Below are 22,500 nucleotides of genomic sequence, written 5' to 3'. Positions count from 1 at the left end.
GAATTGCGGCATCTCAGCATTAAGTATGGAGAGATGGAAGTTTTAGCCCATGTTAGAATAAAAAGGTATTGTAGGTTTTTACTCACCAACTGTTTTTATAATTAGCTAACACCTTCCCGCCTTTTTTTTTTTTTGTTTTTTTCTCTTTCTGTCCATATTTTTTTTCACATTTTCTTTTCTATCTTCCTATTCCCCTTCTCTCCTCGTATCTTTAATCTTTTCTCTTCCTACTTTTCTCATTCTCCTTTCTCTCCTCCTTTGCCCTTTGCTTCATGGGTTTTCCAATTTCTCTCTCCTACTTCCCCTCCCCCTTTTCCCGTCTGTCGTTCCCCTCCGTCTTCCTCTTTTTTTTTGTGGTTTCCTTCCCTGCCGACCTGTTCACTGTTCCTTTTCTTATCCTTTCTTCTCTCCCTTCTTTAATGTCTCCCCTTTACTTCTCTTCTACCTCCTCCCCTTCCTCGTTTCCCCCCTTTCAACCCCCATCATCCTCTCCCTCCTCCCTTCCTCCCTCCCTCCCCCTCCTGACTGTCATTTTCCATTACCTTTCTTTCCAACGCAGTTTTCCACTCTATCTTCCTCCCTCTTTCTCTCCCATCCTTCCTCTTTCCGTCCCTCCCTACCTTCATCCTTCTCTCTTCCCTATCTTCCCTCATTCTTTCTGCCTTGTTTTTCAGATACCCATTCTCTTCCCCGTTACCTCCCTTCCTCCTTTCTTCTTACATCTCCTATCCTTTCGTTGTCTGTTGTACTTATCTTCTTCCTCCCTCATTTTCTCCTTCCTTCCTTTATTTTGACCACGCAGTACTATTTTTTTTATATATATATTTAGCGTTTTTACATAAGGTGCACAATCGTTACACTAATGCTGTTCCGTAAGTTAAAGAAACATAATACTGTATTAGGTTACATGTATTTTAAAGCTAAATCTTCATATTGCTAAAAGGAGATAAATCGAGCGATGTTTGTTAACCGAGAGCGAGTATAAACACCTGAGGCTGTTAATTCTGTCGCCATTAAATCTGTCATTAACTCCACCCCAGACGATTTTATTTACCTGAGATGGAGTCATATGAGCCAAAGACTGACAAGAATGTATGTATATTAGTATTTATTTGTGCTTTTATTTCCTTGTTTTCCATTGCTGGAAGGCTACTATGGAAGGTATCTTTGATCAGCCAGTCAGTCAGTTCTTTCAGTCCCCCATTCCACTCTGTCTTATTACTTTTTTGTCTTACCGCCTTCCTTCCCTTAGAATTTATTTTATCTCTCACTCCATCCAGCCATCCATCTCCCTCCCCTCCGCTTCTCTCTCTCTCTCTCTCTCTCTCTCTCTCTCTCTCTCTCTCTCTTAAGGTTTCGGTAAACACTTTCCACCCTCTGGTTGGCTAAGGTATAAACTACGCTGAATAATTAAATTTTGAAGAATTAAACCTCTCACTCCCTCCCTTCATCTCTCTCTCTCTCTCTCTCTCTCTCTCTGAACTGTCTGAGGGACTACTTGGAACTCGGGTGACCTTTTGGTTTAGTAAAATTTAAACGTCTTTTAGAGAGAGAGAGAGAGAGAGAGAGAGAGAGAGAGAGAGAGAGAGAATAATTATGTTTTTTCGTTTTGGTATGTGGACACAGGAATAGCAGCCTGTTCCCTGAGTCCCAGCAGTCCTCCTACGTGCCACACCTCTTCACATGTTACCACTTCGGCACTAATTCCCACCGTCCATACTGAACACACGCTAGGGCTGTCTCGTTCAGGGCTGGTGTAATGGTATTAGCCCCGGTATTTTTATGACATGTCATTAGAACTCGTGTCCTATCGAACAGCAGTGTGTGTGTGTGTGTGTGTGTGTGTGTGTGTGTGTGTGTGTGTGTGTGTGTGTGTGTGTGTTTTAATTGTATTAAGTGGACGTAATTCCATGTAATCCTCAGTTTTCTCCCCCCCTCTCTCTCTCTCTCTCTCTCTCTCTCTCTCTCTCTCTGCATGCCTCCTCCTTCCTTCCTCTATAATTTTCAAGCCCCTCTTCCTTTTTCTATACATTTTTCCCATTTCACCTGAATTCTATGTACCTCTCTTTTCTGACCCTTCTCTCTCTCTCTCTCTCTCTCTCTCTCTCTCTCTCTCTCTCTCTCTCGCTCGCTCTCTCTCTCTCTCTCTCTCTCTCTCTCTCTCTCGTACTTTTTCCTCTTACCTAATCCCTTTCCCCTCTCTCTATCCTTCTGTCTCCCTTTCTCTCGGTTTATTTGGATCAGCAGTATTTCTTGTCTACAGTGTTATATTCCACCTTTCTCTTTCCCTCCTGACCATTTCTTTGGTCTTTAATTCCTGATAAGTTGTATTCTCTTCTTTATTTTCTTTCCTTCAGTTGCTGTCTCATCGTTTGACATTTTCTCTCGATTTCTGTTTCTCTCTCTCTCTCTCTCTCTCTCTCTCTCTTTTTCACTCTGTCTTCTGTTTGTTTCCCATTCTCCTGGTTGGGGTTCGTCATCATCATCATCATCATTATCATCATTTTGATCATCATCATCATCACACATTTTCGTCGTCATCAGTATCGTCGCCACCATCATTTTTGTCATCATCATCATCATCATCATCATCACCCCTACATCACCACCACCGCTACGATGAAACACCACGAAACTTATTTGACGCCAAGGACTCGTTATTTAGTTCCTTGCAATGAAAAGACTGTTATTTTTGTTTTCAGGGTAGAGACGGACGCTAGGGAAGGGGTTAATGCAGGCTTTGAGTAACCCTTATATTTCGAATGTCTGTGCTGAGTTAAGAAAAAAACATAATCGGATTGAATAGGTTCGTGTTTCTGTGTAGTTTATGTATTACCAGGAGGGAAAGAGTAATGTTGATAGATAGATGGATAGATAGATAGATAGATAGATTGATTGATAGACTGGTGGAGAGAGAGAAAAATGTAAAAAAAAAGGGTGCATACAAATGGGAGAAAGATAGAACGAAAGGAGGAAACGATGCATGGAGGAGGATGAGAGAGAAGGAGAAGGGAGAGGAGGAAATGATGCATGGAGGAGAGAGGGAAGGGAGGAAGGAAGGAAGGGAAGGAGAGAAGGAAAGAGGGAGAGGGAAGGAAGGAAAGAGAAGGAGAGAAGGAAAGAGGGAGAGGGAAGGAAGGAAAGGGAAGGAGAGAAGGAAAGAGGGAGAGGGAAGGAAGGAAAGGGAAGGAGGGAAGGAAAGAGAGCTAAAGAGTCCATTTCCTCTCTGTCTCCTTCCTTCTTTCAATTACATTTCATATCTTTCTTTGTCCTTTATTCGGTGTTCATTCTTCCTTCCCTCCTTTTTTTGCTTTCCCTCCATCTCTTCCCTCCCTCCTTCTTTCTCCTTCTCTCTTTTCTTCTTTTCTTCATCCTTTCCCTCCCGCTTTCCTTCCATCCCTTCCTCTCTCTTTCCTCCATGCATCATTTTCTCCTCTCCCTTGTTTGTCTCTTTCACTCCATCCTCTTTGCATCATTTCTTTCTTTCCTCCCCTGTTTCTTGCATTCACAAAGCTTCTTTTTATTATTTTTTGCAGTATTTTTCCATACAGCCTTCTCTCTCTCCCTCTCTCTCTCTCTCTCTCTCTCTCTCCATAGGGTAGAAAAGCTGAGAGAGAAAAAAACATGGGAAGATGAAAGGGAACGAGGGTTGGAGGGGAGATAACGAATGGGAGGAGGGGAAGTGGAGGAAAGGAGGAAACGATGCATGGAGGAGGGAGAGGGAGAGAGAAGAAGAAGGAGAAGGAGAAGAAGGAGGAGGAAACGAGGCGTGGAGGAGAGAAAGAGAGGGAGAGAAAGTTTTTGTGGATGATATGATGAGGTGAGAGAGAGAGCGAGAGAGAGAGAGAGAGAGAGAGAGAGAGAGAGAGAGAGAGAGAGAGAGAGAGAGAGAGAGAGAGAGAATCAGGTTAAACTACATTGGCTCAGGTCACTCCACAAACAGGCTCAGAGGAGAGAGAGAGAGAGAGAGAGAGAGAGAGAGAGAGAGAGAGAGAAAGAGAGAGAATCAGGTTAAACTACATTGGCTCAGGTCACTCCACAAACAGGCTCAGAGGAGAGAGAGAGAGAGAGAGAGAGAGAGAGAGAGGGAGAGGGTAAGTCGACATACATCATATTCCTTTCAGCAGTCATATTTATTTTTTTAAATAACCGAGAGACGAAGTTAATAATGGAGGTGATAAATACAACATTGAGAGCTGACTGGGAGAGTAAACATTTCTCATCAGTATATTAGGTATAAGCCCTCTCATGTTCGGGATAACTCTAGTATTCTTTTTTCGCCAACACCACCTGTTTTTTTTTTTTTTTTTTTTTGAGGGTGGATATGGGAGCCTGGGTTTATATAAAAGGGGGAATAATATATAGCTTTTAGGGGTGAGTATGTGCTGAGGGGAATGTTATAAACGTGCAGTGTATGTTTGACTGTGAAAGGTCTCTCTTCAGCTGAAAAAAAGTCATGGAGGAGTAACAAGATGAAGGAGAAATAAGTGGTTGAAGAAAGAGGTACATAGGGGCACTAACTAAAGTAGCCAGAATCAGACGTTTTGGTCCTTTTCTAGTGTGTGTGTGTGTGTGTGTGTGTGTGTGTGTGTGTGTGTGTGAAGTAGGAGATACTTATTGAGTCCTAAGTTAACAGTGTTATAAAATTCAGCATAACGGAAGCCAGTGAAGTAGGAGACAGCCAGTTGGAGGAGGAGTAATGAATGCCTATATATGTAATGAAGAAATGTTGGTTCATAGCTGTTCAGTTTATTGATGTGTAATGGCATTGTGAGCAAGGTTAAATCAAGAGAAGAGGAGACTGTGGTGAAGCTGGGTTAACATTGTGAAGGAATGGCCTAAGTTAAGTATGATTTTCTGTTCAGTGGTGAAGTGTGGAATAATTCAGATGTGACTGTGAACGTTAGGCAGAAGCGAGAAATGGTGATGCATGGATTATTTTCAAGTGTGCATGAGGCATGATGTGAATAGTGGTGATATGTGGGATATTTCAAGTGTGATATTGTTGGCGGATGGTGAGGGATGGAATACTTAAAATGTGATGAACGGTAGGCAGATGGTGAGGACTGGTGAGAAATGATGGAGTATTTGTGTGATGATGTACGCAGATGGTGGGTGAGGAATGCAGATGGCGAGGAATGGTGTGGTGTGGTGAGGAAGGGTCAGGATTGGTGTGGAGTGGTGAGGAAGGGTTAGGAATGGTGTGGAGTGGTGAGGAAGTGTCAAGAGTAGGGTGGAATGGTGAGGAATGGTGTGGAGTGGTGTGGAATTGTGTGGAATGGTGAAGAATGACGTGGAATGGTGTGGAATGGTGAGGAATGGTTAGGAATGATTTGGGGATGGTGTGGGATGACGGAGAATGGTGTGGGATGATGTGGAATGGTGTGCGATGGTGTGGAATTGTGTGGAATGCTGTGGGATTGTGTGGAATGTGTGAGGAATGGTGTGGAATGGTGTGTAATTGCGTGGAATGGTGTGGAATGGTGAAAAATGGTGAGGAATTGTGTGGAATGGTGTGGAATAGTAAAGAATGGCATATTTGAAGAGTTATGATGTATGCAGATGACGCTGTGCTCCTTGCTGTCTGTGAATGGCATCTTCTCAGACGGGCTCAGACTTTTGTGAAGGTCTGTAAGCGGCGATGTCTGAAGGTGAATATAGAAAAGAGGCTAGTGAGGGCCGCCGACGGAAGTGGCTTACAATATGATGTGGTATTGAATGAAAAGTGGTTGTAGAGATGATAGAAGATAGCGAAGATAGGGAAGACGAGAGAGGGAGGAGGAATGTGAATACCTAGAAGAGGGAAGTGATTCTTGCCAAAAGAGGTGACTGAGAATGTGATATAGTTGTTACCGGAATGTGAATATAGAGATATATGAATATGAGGTTACAGATGTTAGAAACTGAATATGGAAAAAGAAAGTGCTGGTAGCAGAGAGAGGAAACTGAGAGAGCTTTTTTGTTAAATACAATAAGTTATCCCTGGCCTGAACAAAAGATGGCCCAGACATGCTCTGTTCATTTCAAAAGGCCAGTACACACTGCGTTTAAGCGAGTTTAAATCATAGGCAGAGGGAAGTACAGCATAAGGGACTGGGAGTACGGGGAACATGGTGGTGAATGGAGAATAAACTGAAGAAGTGCAAGATATAAATAAAGCTGCTGAAGAGATAGGAAGTGAGGAAAAAAAGGAGGGGAGTGAGAAAAAAGTGAAAAAATCGGGTGATGCAAAAAGGGTAGTTAGTGCTGTGGAGGTAATTGTCTGCCGCTATATCTCGGCCTATGTGTCAGTCTGTTTTTATCGGTCGGTTTATCTGTATGTCTGCCTATCTGAATCTCAGTCTGTCTATCAATTTATCTATCGGTATCACTCTCTCTACCTGTCCATCTGTCTGTCTGTCTGCCTGTCTGTGTCACTGTCAGTTTGTCTACTTATATTTGTCTGCCTGTTTCACTGTCGATCTATATGTTTATCTGTCTACAGAAAACATAGCACAGGCCCTGCAGAGGTAGACACGAGAGTATGTTCAATAAGCATGTTAATCTCCAACCCGATGACGTCATTCGTATTACATTATTGCTGCTGCCAGACGATTTTATTCAGCTTAGGACAGAACTCTCGTAATGAAAGGGTTAACGAAGGAGCCTGTAACTAACCCTCTCTGTCTGAAACAGTCTAAGATGATTGAAATCGTCTAAGATGAGCCCCAGGGGACGGGAGGTTTAGTCTGTGTCTAGAGATAGATAAATAGGTTCATAGACAGATATACAGACTGACATATAGAAAGAAGACAGATGGATATATATATATATATATATATATATATATATATATATATATATATATATATATATACAGAGATGGATGGATAGATAGATAAATAGACAGATAGATAGATTGATAGAGAGAGAGAGAGAGAGAGAGAGAGAGAGAGAGAGAGAGAGAGAATAAGGAATATTGTGATGGAGAAAGAGGGAGGAAGGGGGAGGGAGAGAAGGAGACAACATTAGAGAGGGAGAGAAAGAAAGAGCATTAGGGTAAGGAGGTAAGAGAGTTACCCACCTTCTCTCCCTCTCTCTCTCTCTCTCTCTCTCCCCGCGTCCCATTATAACCCTTCTCTTTGTTCTTCCATATTTCCTTTCTTTACCAGCCTCTCTGTTTTCTCATTTTTACCCCTCGTCTCTTCATTCATTTTGCCGTGTTCTCATTTCCTTTCTTCCTTTTACCTCGCTGTCTCTGTCTGTCTGATTAAATATATTTTTTTGTCAAGCACTGTATATTTTTCTTCGGTCGGTCAGTCTGACTGTGTGTCTGTTTGCCTTTCTGTCTTCCCCCTCCCTCCCCCCATTCTCTCCCTCTACTATATATATATATATATATATATATATATATATATATATATATATATATACATCTATCTATCTATCTATCTCAGTCTATCTGTCTGTCTATCTATCTATGTATCTGTCTATCTATCTATATATTAATCCCAAGCTGTTCGATTGTTTGGTTCTAAGATTTATATCCCATAGTTCCTTACGTGCTGTTTCTGTTTACTCGTACATTATCTCTCTCTCTCTCTCTCTCTCTCTCTCTCTCTCTCTCTCTCTCTCTCTCCGTGTAATTTGTTTCTTTCTCATCCCTTGTTTCCATCTCTTTCATCCTTCCTTATCCTGTTTTCAGTCTTCATTTTACTCCCGGTGCTCATGGAGAGGAAGGCACTCACGTACTTGCGTTGATATGACCGGTTGTCTCCGCTGCCCGTTAATGCACATGTTCATTCCCTCTCTATCCCCGGAACACAGGATGGTGAGCAGAAGAAGAATGGAAATTTTAGCCTGCAGTGTATTGGGTTCACGTACAAATGATACTAGGGCCACAACAATAGCAAAAGCATTTTTCACTTTCTGCTTGTCTCTCGGTTTCTCCTCTGCAGTCCTTTCCCTTTATATTCTCCTTTTCTGTGCCTGTCTTTCCGACTTTTCTCTCCCTTTTCCTCCTTCACTCCTCATCATTTCTTCTCGTCTCTGTTCTCCTCCAGTCTCCCTCTCCTCTGTATTATCTATCTCTTTCCTCTTCTCCTCTCTCCTCATCTCTGCTTTCCTCCCCATTCCTCTCGACCTACTTTCTCTCTCATCTTCATTCCAGTGCCTTCTCTTACTTTTTCCTTTTCCTCCTGACTACTTCTCTCTCATTTCTCCTGTCTCCCTCTCCCTTTTTTCCTCTCCATTCGTCTCTCCTCTCTGTCATTTCTGGCCTTCTCCTCTTTTTCACCTCTCTTCTCTCAACCCTTCTGAAATTCCCCACAGCGCCTTCTTCGCCTCTCCTTCTCCTTCCCCCTTTCCTGTTTCCTTCTCCTTTCTGTTTCACTCCTCTCCATACTTCTTTTTTTCATCCCATCTGTTTCTTCTTCTCTCCCTTCCTTTTCTCCCTCTCTATCCTCTCTAACTCCCTCTATCCCTCACTCATTTCACTCTGCTCTCTCACTCTCTCTTTCTTCCCTCCACACTTTACTTTCCCCCATCTCCCTCTTCTCCCTTCTAATCCCTTTCGTCCTCTCTCCCTTTCTTACACCATTTTCTCTTTCCCTCTTCCTTCTACCTTTCCCCCTCTTTCTTTCTCTCCTTCCTTTTCCATTTTTTCTGTCATTTCGTCGTCTCTTCTCAGGTCACCATTCTCTCTCTCTCCTTTCCTTCTTCCTTCACTTCCATCTCCTTCTCCACCTTTCTTCCATTTCTCTCTCCTCTCTCCCTCTCTCCTCTCCTTCCTTCCCACTCCCTCTTGCCTCTCCCTCGCTCCTCATTTTCCTTCCTTCACCCTCTCTCCTCCCCTCTCGTTGCCTCCCTCTCTCTCTCTCCTCTCCCTCTCTGCTTTCATCTCCGTCACCGTGGCCCTGCGTCTCCCCTCCATTCAGCCCTTTAATTAACTGTACAGATGGTGTGTTGCTCTCATGTAGGATATCACAGTAGTCCACCAATAGTACTGTGACCGGGGGAGTAGTACTGCTGTTTAGAATAATGACGTCATAACAGTGATGAGTTGTGGTGGTGGTGGTCATGGTAGTAATAGTAACAGTAGTATATGTGGAGAGGGTATGTTGCTATCGTGTATGCTATCAGTGTGCCCGATAGTAAACAGACCAATGGGAATAATACCAGCTTTATGATGATGTAATGATGGTACTGAATGGTGCTAGTAGTAGTAATAATAGTAGCAGTAGTAGCAGTGGTGGAGGCAGTGATAGTGTTAGCAGTTGTAGTGGTAGTAATAACAATGTGGCGTAAATGATCCTCTAAAGACTATTGGAGTGAAACATCTCGCGTCCGAATACGTTAGATGGCGACAGACGGCCACGGCCACTCCTAGAGATGCCTGCAAATGTAACAATACAACATTATGTTAAAGTTCTTTGCCCTGTAGCTGCCCCGCGTGATTACCCTAGCCAGGTAAATGCTGGCGAGATTATTTATATGAAGAAAACCATGGCAGCTCAAGGGTTAACTGTTCATTTTGTGCTGGAACAATGCCTCTCGGAGCAGGTTGCAGTGCTTACTTAAATATTCTCTCTCTCTCTCTCTCTCTCTCTCTCTCTCTCTCTCTCTCTCTCTCTCTCTCTCTCTCACACACACACACACACACACACACACACACACACACACACACACACACACACACACACACACACACACACACACACACACACACACACACACACACACACACACACACACACACACACACACACACACACACACACACACACACACACACACACACACACACACAGTTTAAGGGCGCATTTTATTTTTCATTCTTGCAAGTTCCTGATGATTTTATACATCATAGGATTGACTTTTCGAACTGAAGGAGCGTGGTACAGTCTTCATTAACCCCTTCACGGCAAAGCGTTTGGTATGAATAAAATCGTCTCCTGGCAGCAGCAATAAAACAGAAAATACACCACCGGACTGATGGGGTTAATTTTGTGCCTGTGAGTGTTCTAGATGAATGTAGTTTTTTTGTTCTGTTTTATAAATAATGAATAAAAGACTCGATTTCAGTTCACTAGGAAAAGGAATTCTGATCCAGATATTCCTGCCAATTTAGAGCCAGAAACTTCTTGCTCTAAACCTAATTTCCATTGTTATTACCGTCATCATCAGTACCTCAGTATTCTGGTGCATTAAAAGAGGAAAAGAAATACAAGTTCACACACACACACACACACACACACACACACACACACACACACACACACACACACACACACACACACACACACACACACACACACACACACACACACACACACACTGAATTTCTTATCTTTTAAACAGTTCAAAATAGAAGTCTTATCCCTTCACATAACTACTGTATATACACGATGGCTACAAGTATCATAGTGCCATTACGAACGCCTTTGTGTAATGATTTATACATAATAATAATAATAATAATAATAATAATAATAATAATAATAATAAAAGTTAAGTACACTAATTCTTTCTATTGTAATTCTTGTCATCATCGTCTAATCTAATCTTTTCTTTGGGGTGGCATACTCGGCCCGCAACCAACTCTGTCCCGGGTTCGATTTTCGGGCAGGATGTCTTTATTTCGGTCTGTTCGCACCTAGGGCCGTATTCTGAGCGGCGTAGGAGGCTTCGTAGCACATCTTCCATAGCGATTTATTTTTCTTGTTACACTTTAACATTCGATTGTATGCTGTTTATGTCGTTTTACTATATTAACACGGTTCGCAACAGTTACATACAAAAGGAAAATCGTGTAATCGCAGAATAAGTCGCTGAGTAAAAGTTCTTACGAAATCTCCAAGGCCACTTAAAACAGGACTCCTAGAACTATAAATAGGGATCTGGTAAATCAGCGGTTGTGTGTCGGAGTCTGAGGGAATGTTTGTTCGGTGCTTTCCCTGTCAAAGAGAGAGAGAGAGAGAGAGAGAGAGAGAGAATTGGACGAAGTGGAAGAGAAGGAAGAAGAGGAAGAGGAATACGAGAAGAATCAGGATGAGGTGATGGAAAGGAGGGATAAGCAAAGAGCAGGACGAGAGAGAGAGAGAGAGAGAGAGAGAGAGAGAGAGAGAGAGAGAGAGAGAGAGAGAGAGAGAGAGAGAGAGAGAGAGATGCATTCTTACATATCCTCCAATTTAGAACCGAAGAATTTCCTAGCATGAACTTAATTACCCCCACCATTAGCGTGTGATTATGAGACGTGATGTGATTGGCTGTGCTGGTCAATACTGCTTTGCCATTGGTCCACGCAGCAAGCCCTCTCATTGGCTGCTTGGACCACTCCTCCCCCCCTACTCGTCCTCCCTCTCCCCCTCCCACCGCCTGATCACACACTTAATTGTGGCTATTGATGAGGAGGCTGCGTGTGTGTGTGTGTGTGTGTGTGTGTGTGTGTGTGAGAGAGAGAGAGAGAGAGAGAGAGAGAGAGAGAGAGGCTTACAATTGTTTTAGCCAGTGTTTGGACATTCAGGTGTGTGTGTGTGTGTGTGTGTGTGTGTGTGTGTGTGTGTGTGTGTGTGTGTGTGTGTGTGTGTGTGTGTGTCTGGGCGTGTGTGTATGTGTGTCTAATCGTCCATGTGTGTGTGTGTGTGTATGTAAATGAAACTTGCAATTTTGCCCAGTCGTCCATCTACCAAAAACTGTGTACCCTGGCCCTCGGGGGAATGGAAATGGCCCTACTTACACGCCTTCACCACCACCACCTTTTCTTATTATTTTTATTTATGTATTTACTTATTTATTTTTATTGATTTATGTGCGTATTTATTTATTAATTTGATTTATTTATATTCCTGTTAGCACCTGGCGGTTTTATTCAGAGGTGCAGACGAGATTTTTTGAGCCGTAGGGAGTGGGGTTAAGACTTTCACAACGATGCTGTTTGTTTTTTCTTCCTCCAGACGATTTTATGTGGGTGATTAACACCACTAAAAGACCTTGTTCGTTTTCTTTAATTTTTATTCTTGCTTCCTCCAGACGAATTTATGAAGGTAATTAATTAGTAAAGTGCCGTGTTTTTATGGTTTTTATTCTTCCTTCCTCCAGACGATTTTATAAGGAAAATTATCACCACTAAAGGGCAATGTTTTTAATTCTTGCTTCCTCCAGACGATTTACTGGAGCAGTTCAATACGATGATGTATTTTTCTCTGTAGACGATTATTTTCAGCTTAGGAAATATTTTTAACCTGGAGGGATTGGGGATGGCCATCTCTAACACCTGCGATATAAGGGGGGGGGGTTCTGAATCTGAATAAAATCGTCCAAATTCAGCAAGAATATGTTAAAAAATATTGCGTGGTGTGACTGAAGGCGTTAACATCCTCATTACGAGTACGATCACCCTTGTTTTATTTAATTTTGCACCCTCCAGACGATTTTATTTCGATCTGAAGAGATTTTTCGAACTGGAGAAGGAAGACAAAACCTTCATCTCTCTCTCTCTCTCTCTCCTTGCTGCCTCCAGACAATTTTCACATAGCTTAGGATTATAGAATTTTCGAACTGGAGGTGTTAGATGTAGTCCATATTGGTCCTTTTCACTATTAAGGGTTCTGCCTGACTCGAGTAAAATCGTCTGTTGGTGGCCTGAGTAATATAAAGGATGGTCCAGATATAACTCTTCTCACCCTTTCCGCCGGGCGATATCTTGTGTGTTGCGGGGACGGATCAGCCAGCGTTACTCATATCTATCCTGCATCATTTAATCATGTCCTACTCCCTCTGCCACCCCCACCCCCACACCAGCAGACTGAGTCGTCCCCGCACCACAAGACGCCTCCAGGTGAGTTTCTGTTGGAGCGCTGATTACGACCCTCTACAAAATGCGCCATCGTGGTGAAGGGGTTAACACCTTAGGAACTTGGTAAAGGCAGGGAAGAGAATGTGAGGAAGGTTAAGATTATTGCCGATTGACTGCACGAGGATCATTAGTACAACGAGCAGTAGTAGTAGAAGTAGTAGTAGTTAGTAGTATTAATAGTAGTAGTAGTAGTAGCTGAAGGGGCCTTTCAACCTGCAGTCCACCATATTCCTTTCGGGGGATAGGGAAGGATTTGAGGGACGTTTGCTCAGCCAGGCAGAGGAGATGCTTAGTTGTATCAGTGCTGCCATGTGAAGGCGTCCCTCTCCACCATTTAACTTTATTTATTCATTTATTACTATTAGAGGGTGAGAGGGTGAAGTGCTTGAAAGGGTACAACAGGGAAGGAAAGTTGCAGGTTCTTTGAAAGCAATGATAAGGAACAGGGAAGTGAACATGGAAGTAAAAAAGTTGCTGCATGACAGTATTGTGATACCAACCCTAACGTATGGAAGTGAAGCTTGGACCTTGTTGGAAGGACACAAGTCAAGAGTGAGAGCAGTGGAAATGAGTTATTTGAGAGGAGCATGTGAAGTTACATGGGGAGACAGACTGACAAATGAGGAAGTGAAGGAGAGTTGTGGTGGTGGATGTGGATGCGATAGGAAGCGTTAGGAGAAATACATTGAGGTGGTTTGGCCATGTGGAGAGGATGGAGAGCGAGAGACTAACGAGGAGAGTGTATGCGAGTGAGGCTGAGGGGGGGAGGGAGGGGGAGGCCAAGGATGAGATGGAGGGATGGAGTGGAGAGGCATATGAGAGAGGGGGGTGTGAGGTTGGAGCAAAGCAGTGAAGTGTCATTGGACAGGGCGACTTGGAGGCGATTTGTTTGTGGTCACCCCTTACGGGGTTGAGGCGTCTGACAGTAGATAGATAGGTTAATACTATAATTATTGTCATTATTATTATTATTATTATCATTATTATTATGTTGCTTAATTCTAGCCATCCCCTAAAATACGACATAGAACAGTCGAATATTTAGTCTACCTAGGTGTCTAATGTACTGATGGGCAAACAGGGACAGGGAGGAAGCAGACTGTGTCCAAGAGACTGATCAGTCCTTCCCGGAGTGATTTCAGTTCTCTCTACATTTTTGCATTTTTTTTTTTCTTATCCAGGAAAGTCTTGGCGAGGTTATGTTTGTTTTCTTGGGATCAGGTTGGGTTAGTTTGTTAGTCAGTTAGGTTGATCTGTTGGGTTAAGTTAGGTAGGGATAGGTTAAGTTAGGTCAGAGAGAGAGAGAGAGAGAGAGAGAGAGAGAGAGAGAGAGAGAGAGAGAGATGGAAGAGTGATTATCCTGGGAAATGAAACTTAGTCCGTAGTGCAAAAATGATATACAGAACGGAAATCTGCGCCCGGGAATCGAACTCGTTTTTTGTTTTCTTTTCGGCTGCGATTTGGACGTGTTAACCGATGCGCCACCTGGTTCTCTTAACCCTCTCATGGTTAGGACAGCTCTAGTATTCTATGGCAATTAATGTCAAACGATTTTATTCAGTTAAGGGGGAGTCGTAAGGGCCTGAGTGTTTAAGCTGGTGTCATTAACCGTCTCGTGGCTGGGACATCTCGCGTATTCTGTTCCAGCTAAACCCAGACGATTTTATTTAGCTAATCGTGAGTCACAGGAGTCTGAGAGTGATTATACTGGCGCTGTTAATCTTCTCACTGCCGGGACAACTCCAGCAATCTGTCCCAGCTAATACCAGATACTTTGATTCATCCGAGAGTGAGTGCAGGAGGCTGAGAGTGTTAATAGCAGGGAAATGGTGGAATGGGCGAGAATTGTGGGGCACCCTGGGGAATTGGACACGTCGGCGGGGGTTCTTTGCGCGATGGAAACGATTATCGATTATTGGAGGCTGCCCGGATAAAAACGGGTGGAGTTGGATCATTTTAAGAGTGGTAATGAGAGAGGGAGAAGCGGGATGGGTAGGCAGGTACACTCGTTTGCGTGCCGTTTCTGGTTCGTTGGCTCCATGGTTAGCTCAGGGCAGGCTTACACTACGCTAGGCTCACCGTGCTGGCGTGGTATACAAATTACTATACTGGATAAATACGAGAGAGAGAGAGAGAGAGAGAGAGAGAGAGACTGGTATGTAATCAGGTAGATAGGCAGGTAGATTGACTCTTTTGAGCGCCACCAGGTTGGTTTGTCGGCTTAGGCATGTATTCTTGTCGACTATGAAGGCTTCTATTCCATGGTTGTTTATGTATACATACGGCTGGTTAAGTTTTCTTGTTCACTATTAAAATAATATTAGTAATACACAGCAGAATATTAAGATGGAATATGCATAATAATTTGGTAAGAAAGTCGCACTAGATGACGAAAATACGGCCCACAAAGTACGTTAAGCTCACTATGCTAGCATACACTGAGTCACTATGGCCCGTGAGTAGCTTAGTGGCTGCCTCATACAAGGCTTAGTTCACCCTCCCATTAAGGCCGAAAATTGCGTCAGTGACCTCTATTAGTGTGCATTACTGTCCCGGGAGGGAAATTGGACCTTACGTAACCGTTATATAAGGTCGAAAATACCCCCGGTTGGGGGAGACAAAGAGCAGAGATGGAGGGAGTTCGTATTTCAGCGCGGAGAGATGGTGGGTCGTTCATTGGTCAGTTTGAAAGCGGCGGCGTGACGTAAAGAACGCTGATTGGTTGGTGTGTAGTTGTTGCCAGCGCGTACTTTTCACCTGTGTCCATATTACCTGCTAATTTAGTGGTTTTAATATATATTATTTTGAATATTTTATAGTTTTTTTCCCCCCCGGTTAGTGTAATTTCAGCTACACATACATTGGCTGCCTAACCTGAATACTGAGTGGTTGTTGGTGGCTGTTGTTGTCAGTGCATACTTTTCACCTGTATCGAATTTGCACGTTAATTCGGAGGTTTTACAACAAATTATTACCCCTTATTGTTATTATTATTATTATTATTATTATCATATAACTACTACTATTACTACTACTACTACTACAACTACTGCTACAATTTTTTTTTTTTTTTTTAAAGGTTTGCATAATGTCATGTACACTCTCTCCCAAATATTCAGGAAATTTACTTTGTTTCGTAAGACCGTACTGCCGGATTTCGATACCCGTTGCTTGCTGTCCCGTCAATTGTTGTAAAGAAGTGGATCAGTATTTATGTCCGCGGCTGTACATTGGCCCTTCCTTTCCCTAACCCTAGCGCTGATTGGTTCGGTGCAGTTGTTACCAGTTTTCAGCCGGGTCGATATTAATTTTTCTGTTTTATAGTATGACCACTTTTAACTGGCTTTTATTTTCATCCTTTACAGTGTATTTCCCGTAGCTGAGTGGCAGAGTAAGAGCGCAACGGCTCCATAACCTTTCCATACTTTTTTTTTTTTTTTTTCTGTGACTAGCCCCATGTTCTAGTGTTAATCTTTTGTAGGAGCTCAACATTTAGGACTGAGAAATGGCAGTTTTATCCCAGGCTAACACTCCATCACGATGACGTATTTTGTGCTGTATTGAAGCTACCACCAATTTGTTTTATTCATCTCAGGAGAGTCTCTTGAATTGAATGGGTCTGATTTTGCATGTATTAGCATCTCAGTGCAAGAGACTTTCTTAAGCTGAGTGAAATCGTCTGGAGATCCATCCATCCATTCTTCATCCACTCTCTACTGCCCCATCTGAAACGTAGGGGCCAGGGCTAGGCTAATCAGTCCAGAAATTTAAGGTGAGTTACTAGTCGCTCGACCATGAGCGGCAGTACATGATCGGTTAAACCATTGGTCTTAGTCCTGTAAGGTATACGTTCAGCCAGAGCATCTTCACCTGCTAAACCAAGCGGCATCTATTAGTCGGTTATGTGGTTACCACCCAAAGTAGTACAGTAAATGGTTTCCTGGATTTCAGGGAAACAATCAACCTGTCACTCAGTGTAGCCGCTGAAGGCAGCACTACTGTATACCGCGTGAATGGATAGTGGACGTTACTCGATGTAGTGCTACGTGAAGGACAACTGATCCTTAGTGCCAAGGAATACCATTTTCGGTCACTGGAGTAATGACTCGTCCCTATTCAGTTTTTCACGCAGGGGTACAGGCGTGGAAGGCTTTTGGAGTGTATGGTATGAAGTGTTTGTACAAACTGTTGGAGTGGCGGGGTTTTTATGTGAGAGTCTGTACAGTCAGCTGCTAATGTCTGTTCCCCTCACCTTCCTCTCTTTCAGGGCTGGAGTCATGGGCTCGTATTCTCGTCGATTTAAGAAGCTCCCTAACACCCCTTCCTTAGCGATTTGTTTTCCAAACAACCCATTAATATTATCTCATTTTTTTTCTTATATTTTTTTAATATCGACATAGATTGCGTGAATAATACATGAAAATACATCAACGGAGGAGAATCAGAAATAAACCGGTGTGGAAGAGATGTCAGTAAGCTTCCTAACGGCACCGGAATACCTCTCATAGACGCCTGAACGTGACACAGTGGACTGAGGTGCATATAATTATCTGTCTGTGGGGGATGATATGCACCTTGGTCCACTAAATATTTCAGGCATGATTGACTTTACCGATATGAGAGGCAGGTAATTCGTACGGGTTTTTCTAACTGACTGTACTCTCTCTCTCTCTCTCTCTCTCTCTCTCTCTCTCTCAGTGTTTTGTAGTTTATTCTTCCTATTTTCAGACGCTTTTTCTCAGTTTAGGGGATACGTTTCAAACGGGGAGTTAGATATGGGCTTCACTAACCACTTCGCCAGTAGAGGTCTGACCTACGTTGAATAAAATAGTTGCGATATAGCAGAATGAAATATGAAGTGAGTCATCTGACAGAAGCAGTTAAAATTATTCCGTGTGCTCCCATTTATTCTGTAGCAGATTGTTAGGTTATACCATGTATAATACATTCCCTTTCCCAACATATGTAAACTATCTATCTGTCTGTCTCTATGGTCAGACGCCATGATCCCGAAGGATTGACCACAAACGGATTACCTCCTCGTCACTCTGTTTTCTGCCATCAAGCTTCCTTCCCTCCAGCTCACACTACTCAAGCATATATCTCTCCACATCATCTTTCCATCTTATTCTCTCCTCCTCCGCCTCACGTACACTGTCATAGTCACTCGTTCTCCATTCTTTCCACATGGCTAGCTTTGTTTGTCGGAAATTTGGTCCACTTTTCATAACAGTTTTGAGCTGCCTTGATGGACTGTTTATGTGGAAACTCATTACATTACGATCACAAGAATCTAATTGCTCACCCACTCGTGAACGGGAAATGCGATTTTGATTGGAAGTTATGACCAAGCCAAGCACATCGGAACTTCTGCTGGCTGCACTTGTTGTCTGGTGTGTACAGCTGGGTTCAAAAGTGTACTTAGTATTTCGCCTCTTTTAATTCTTCATCCTTCATTCCTCCCTGATTCATCCCTTGTTTCCTTAGTGATCTCTGTTTTCCCTAAATTTTCTTCATTTCTCCCTTTCGTTGTCTCCTTTTCTGTTCTTTGTTATTCCTCTATCTCTCCTCATGTCCCTCCCCTCAGTGTGGCTGTGACGTACAGATGGGGGCGAAAATTTACTTGATCCCCTTCAGTCCATTAACGTGTTTCTCCTTTATTTTTTGCTACCTACGACAAATTTATTCACCTTGGGAGAGACTTTTCGAACTGAAGAGGTTAGACGTAGCATGTGCCACCTCCATTACTGCGAGAGTACGGCTGAATAAAATCATATGGTGTTAGTGAGATCATAATGAACAGACGTCGTCGTAGTGAAGAGGTTTCTGTGTCAACTCATCTACTTACTTTCCACTACTGGCTAAAATTGCTGTGTAAGTGAGGGTTGGTATAGTTATCTGCTTATAGATGATTCCCAGAGACATGATGCGTCAGGGAGGAATGTGACGGAAATGCCCGAAGTGTGAATTAGACGTTTATTAGGCAAACTCTTTTCCCCGAATGTACATTTATTTTTATATTCAGTAGGTTATTCTGTGGGACACTTCATGCCCGAGTGGTCATGCCGGTTTATATATATTGATAGCTAAATGCATTAATGATGATTGACTTTTATTTCTAAAGGTTTGGTTGGGCAATGTACATTTCATAATCGTCAACCGGAGAGAGAGAGAGAGAGAGAGAGAGATGGGGTTGGTAGAATGGGTGATGTAATGTGGGGTAGCAGCGAGGGTTCTGGTAGGGGTAGGTAGGGGTAGGTGGATGCAAAATAGGTGGGGGGATTGGAGGGTGGGAGGGAGAGGATGGGGGTGTAGGTTTGGAAGGGGGTTAAAATGTAGGTGTAGAGATGGGTGGGTAGGAGGGGGTTAGAATGTAGGTGTAAGGATGGGTGGGTGGAAAGGGATAAGGATGCAGGTGGGGTATAGCAAAGGAAATTTAAGAGTTGTACATGGGGGGATAGGTGGGTGGGAGAAGGTGAGTGTGTCGGTGGGGGGATGGTGTGTAAGTGTGAGGGTGTAGGTGAGAAGGTGAGGGTGTCGGTGGGGGGATGGTGAGAGCGTGAGGGTGTAGGTGGGTGGATGGGATGGGTTGAGAGGGTGAGGGTGTACGTGGGTGGATGAGATTGTGTAACGAGATTAAGGTGTTGATGGGTGGATGGGATGGGGTGAGGAGGTGAGGGTATAGGTGGGTGGATGGGATGGGATGAGGGTGTAGGTGGGTGGATGGGATGGGATGACGGGGTAAAGGTGTTGGTGGGTGGATGGGGTTGTGTGATGGGGTATGAGTGTAGGTAGGTGGTTGGGATGAGATGAGGGGGGTGAGGATGTGGGTGGGTGGGTGGAAGAGTTGGGGCTGTAGGTGGGGGAAGCATGGGTGGGAGGTGGTAAAGAGAGAACGTAGGTGGGGGAAGGGAGAGGGTGAGGGGAGGGGGAGGAGGAGGGGGAAGGTGTAGATGGGTGAAGACTATCAGTGCTTAATAAATGGATCAGTAAACATCATTCACACTGAGGTTAGGATGCTGAATGATAGGGGTTGAGCAGCGTGTAATTGAATATAAAAGCAGTTATAGACCGAGGAACGCTTACAATCACTACAATTATTCTGCAGTTCGCAATTTGAAGCAGTAAAGAACTTGAATTAGCAAACTTTAACAGCATCACGTACTGTTTTCATTTTGCATCACTGCTCAGTAACACTTATTGCTAATTTCCTGTACGGTCTATGCTCTCACAAGGCTATAATAATCACAGTTAATTCTCTCTCTCTCTCTCATTCCACTCCAAAACAAGCCAATACCAAGTTGGAAAAAAAAAGGATAATATTTCGTTTGCTTACTATGAGGAGCCCCAATTAACCACGCCGAATTCAAAGACCAACTGATCCGTAATTCTCAAATCATTTTCACGGCGATCCGGCTTACACTGCATTCCCGATTAGCATCCAAAAGGCAGAGGGAAATTTTTAATAATAATTTTGGGTAATAATCCGCAAATACCATGGTGACTTTGTCGAATAATCCATTGTGGTTTGAAGTTAGTTTTTTTTTTTATTTTTACGAGATTTTTTTTTTTTCTCTTGTCAAAATCTGATAATGGGGATTTAGCTGATGAGGTAAAGGTCACTGATGATGATGGTGGTGGTGGGTTTTGGTGTTTCTGTTGATTTGGTTGTGTATGATGATGATGATTATTATTATTATCATTATTATTATTATTTTTGTAATTATTATTATTCTTATGGTTATAATTAATAGGAAGAGGTGGAGGATTGGATGTATTGTTTGAGGTAATAATGGAATTCTGCGTTAGAATTTTTTGCTCTTATTATTATTATTACTATTATTATTATTATTATTATTATTATTATCATCATCATCATCATCATTATCATTATCATTATTTATTTTTGTTATTTATGTTTATCTTTCTCCCCATATCCCTCTCTTCTTTCTTGCAGTCTTTCTTTCTCTCTTTGCCAATATGCAGAATAAAACAGTGTCTTTTGACAGCCAGTGAGGATAGACGGTAACTTGAGGAACACTGGAGAGAGAGAGAGAGAGAGAGAGAGAGAGAGAGAGAGAGAGAGAGAGAGAGAGAGAGAGAGAGAGAGAGAGAGAGCGGCAGATATTTTGAAAGCAAGTGAATAATACAGATGTCGGATGCGTCAGACTGTCCCTCACACTGTCACTACAACAAGCTCTTTCTCTCTCTCTCTCTCTCTCTCCCTGAAAGCATCTGATCGATATTTTTTTTCTCCGGATATCAGTTCTTTCAGTTTCATCGCAATCAATGTTTCCACGCTTCTATTTTTTTTTTTTTTTTTTCAGAGAGAGAGAGAGAGAGAGAGGGAGAGAGAGAGAGAGAGAGGGAGAGAGAGAGAGAGAGAGAGAGAGAGAGAGAGAGAGAGAGGGAGGGAGGGAGAGAGAGAGAGAGATGATATATGCAGTAGGGAAATGGATGGTGTGTATATGAAAGAGAAATATATGCGGGATGGTAATGGATGTTTGCATGAAAGAAGAGAGTGTTACAGAGGTGTCCACACACACACACACACACACACACACACACACACACACACACACACACACACACACACACACACACACACACACACACACACACACACACACACACACACACACACACACACACACACACACACACACACACACACAACACATATACTAAGCGCATTCACACAACACGCACACTTTACCCGCCGCATGTGCAATGTACACAGAACATATACCTACAACATACATACACATAATACACAGCACACACACACAGCATATACACTTGACGCACAGAACTTAGGCATAGCACATGCAGACATGTTACTGTCGCAAGACTATTTCACGTAACACCATCCTTGGTCACATCCTACAGGATGTTGTTGGCAAACTTTTGAGGCAGAGAGTACGTGAAAGCTTTGGAATGAGAGAGATGAATAACAGGTGCAGGAGAGTGGGTTCCTAAGGGATGGGTGTGAGAAAGAATGGTTTCGTCGGCTTTGTTGGAGCTAGTTTTGTTATTGTGTCCTCAAATTTCATAGACCGACAAGCAGGTAGATAAAGCGATAGATAGGTAAAACATATAGATAGATAGATAGATAGGTAGATAGATATAGATACAGTATATATAGATAGATAGATAAATAGATAGATATTATACTGTATACCTATCTATCTGTATCTTTATATGAAATATATTTAAAATAGATAGATAGATGTAGATAAATTATTAAATATAAATATCATTGTAAATATTTAACATTGTTGGAAGGACACAAGTCAAGAGTGAGAGCAGTGGAAATGAGTTATTTAAGAGGAGCCTGTGGAGTCACGTGGAGAGACAGGCTGACGAATGAGGATATAAAGGAGCGTTGTGGTGTGGATGTGGATGTGATAGGAAGCGTTATGAGGAACACACTGAGGTGGTTTGGCCATGTGGAGAGGATGGAGGGTGAAAGACTGACGAAGAGAGTGTATGTGAGTGAGGTGGAGGGGGGAAGAAGGAGGGGGAGGCCGAGGATGAGATGGAGGGATGGGGTGGAGAGGTATATGAGAGAGGGGGGTGTGAGTTGGGAGCAGGGGAGTGAAATGGCGGGGGACAGGGCGACTTGGAGGCGATTTGTTTGTGGCCACCCAAAACGGGATTGAGGC

This window comes from Coenobita brevimanus, chromosome 61, assembly GCF_032717465.1.
Source record: "Coenobita brevimanus isolate Jiangsu-jjx chromosome 61, ASM3271746v2, whole genome shotgun sequence".
NCBI lineage: Eukaryota > Metazoa > Arthropoda > Malacostraca > Decapoda > Coenobitidae > Coenobita > Coenobita brevimanus.
Note: the sequence above shows the minus strand (reverse complement) of the source record.